The sequence below is a fragment of the Coptis chinensis genome, chromosome 6 (genome assembly GCF_015680905.1).
Source record: "Coptis chinensis isolate HL-2020 chromosome 6, ASM1568090v1, whole genome shotgun sequence".
Lineage (NCBI taxonomy): Eukaryota > Viridiplantae > Streptophyta > Magnoliopsida > Ranunculales > Ranunculaceae > Coptis > Coptis chinensis.
The window spans coordinates 67,263,183-67,265,629 of record NC_141461.1 but is presented as its reverse complement, the minus strand read 5'-3'; positions in this window follow the sequence as shown (position 1 = coordinate 67,265,629).

Genomic DNA, 2,447 nt, shown 5'->3' with positions numbered 1-2,447 from the left:
GCCCAACAACTTAAACTAGAATCCGGGCCCAAACAAAACCAAAAGGTTTTGGCCCAAGGCCCAAAGCCCAAATCGAAATTATTGTTCATCTTCTCCACCAATTCTCTCCTCCACTAGCCACCAAAATTTTCCGGCCACCCACTCCCATTTCAACAAGTCGGTTGGACTCACAAACAAAAACCCTATAACATTAATTAAGGCATAAACCTCAATTCCTTAAATCTAACCTTCCCCAAAACTAGATCTGGACACAAATTTCGGCAACCATTAAAGCTTGTTCCAAGCTCCAATCGACAGCCCCCAACCATCCCCACTACCACCAAACATAATCCCATCAAAAATCAAACGAAAGTCACAGCATCAAGACAAAAATAAAAAAATCGATATTACTCCTAGCACAGGCGATCTCGCCCATTAATGGATCATCAAGCTTCAACTCACCCCCAAACCAAAATACCACCACTTTTACCTTCACCCCCACAGTCCATCCAACACTACAATCTTCTCATACAACTCGACCGTAAACCCTCGATTTCAAAACCCGGCAGTTTAACCACCGATCTCCCAACCCGACAACACCAACTCACCATCAACCCAAAACGCGAAAACGCATCTTCAAACCATACAACAAACAACAATGACAGTCCACACATAGAGGTTTACTAGTGAGTTATCAGCGCCGCCATTAAAAACCTCCAGAGTTCGAACAGTTTACCCAATTTAACAAAGTTTCGACAGTTTAATTACAAAATCTGAAATTTAACAAAGTTTAATAATACAAATGGCACGAAGTCCAATACAACAGGATAATGAAAGGTATCAATAGGCGAAACCTTTAGTCGGTATACCCCGATACACGGAAAACGATAAATCCGGTGAAATAGCAAAATAGCTACTCACCTGTATGAACAGCTCGACGAATCCTCCTAGTCCGAATCGTCGCGCTCCACCCCTCCAGCAAACCAGATTCTCTCTCTGCCTCTATTTTTAATATTTTTATTCTCCCAGAACCCTATTCTCTAGAACAATGTGTTTATATACTTAGGTCCGAAACCCAAGCCCAACACCGACTCGGGCCCAGAAATCAGGCCCACATGTCCCGAGTCCAATCCGATCCAATTTTGAAAATAAATAATTAAATTAATTAATTAAACAGATAAAAACGTATTTTAAAATACGGGCGTTACAGCTATACACATCTCAAAAGAATCTCGTCCTGAGATTCGGAAGTAATGCTATACGAACACATAACGTTGGTTATTAACTTAGAACATATACAAGAATGTACAGAGATTAGACTTAAACAAGGTAACATTGATATTAATTATTTTTAAATAATACCTGAATATATATCCTCATGCCATTACAAAACCTATTATAGTTTAACTGTCTATATTAAAACAAATTATTAATGTCACTTAAACGCAAGATAAATACATCATTTCTTTTTAGCATGTAGTTGCTTGACACGTAGTAAACTCTACGAAAATTAATATTCTACTTAACTAATCAATAATACAGGGTAAGTTCATCCCAGCATAAAATATTATGGAGTCTTTCATTATCATGCATGAAAGAAAATTTGTGCCCTAATACACTCAAAATAAAACTCACTCATGTCATTGATACTACAATAAAACTTTATATTTACTTTAGTCATGCTCTCAGAAATATTAAATTTAAAACAACCCTTGTATCCTAATTCATGCTTGCAACTGGATCAAATATAGCACGTATCAAAAAATAATTTTTTTTTCATATTCATCTATCAAAATCATATAGACTGAAACAAAACAATTAAGAATAAATATTCGACGCTCATTGCTATTATTATTATTACTAATTATTTTAAACGGTGAAAAGATTCAAAAATTTAATCTCCATATACAGTGACAATTAACATAAGACTTGCTACCGTATAACAAGAATTTTAAAAAATTTAGGATAATATAAACTCACTTCTAATATATCACCCATAACAAGTTATATTCTCACGGTAATATTTATGAACCATAAATCAATGTATATATGTAAGAATACTCGAATATGCAAAATCAATGTGAAACTAATTTAACAATATTAATCTATCATGCCATGTTGGTGAAACACTATTATCATCATATACCCGGTAATAGTTCCTCTATATATACAATAATATAAGAACGTGTATAAGCAAGTATACATATCTCAAAAAGAATACACGTGTATACGCAAGTATACACATCTCAAAAAGAATACATGTATATTTTATTATTATTATTATTATTTTTTCTATTTATAATTAATCACATCTAACAAATTACTCTCTTATACTTCAAAATACTATTCATCCATCAAAGTGTACGAGTGAGGCGAGATAGTTCCTCCAACATCGAGGCAATTAGTTCCTTACTCAGTACGTCACAAAGTCATCAGTTAAAGCAGCTCATTCAATATAGATAAAATAT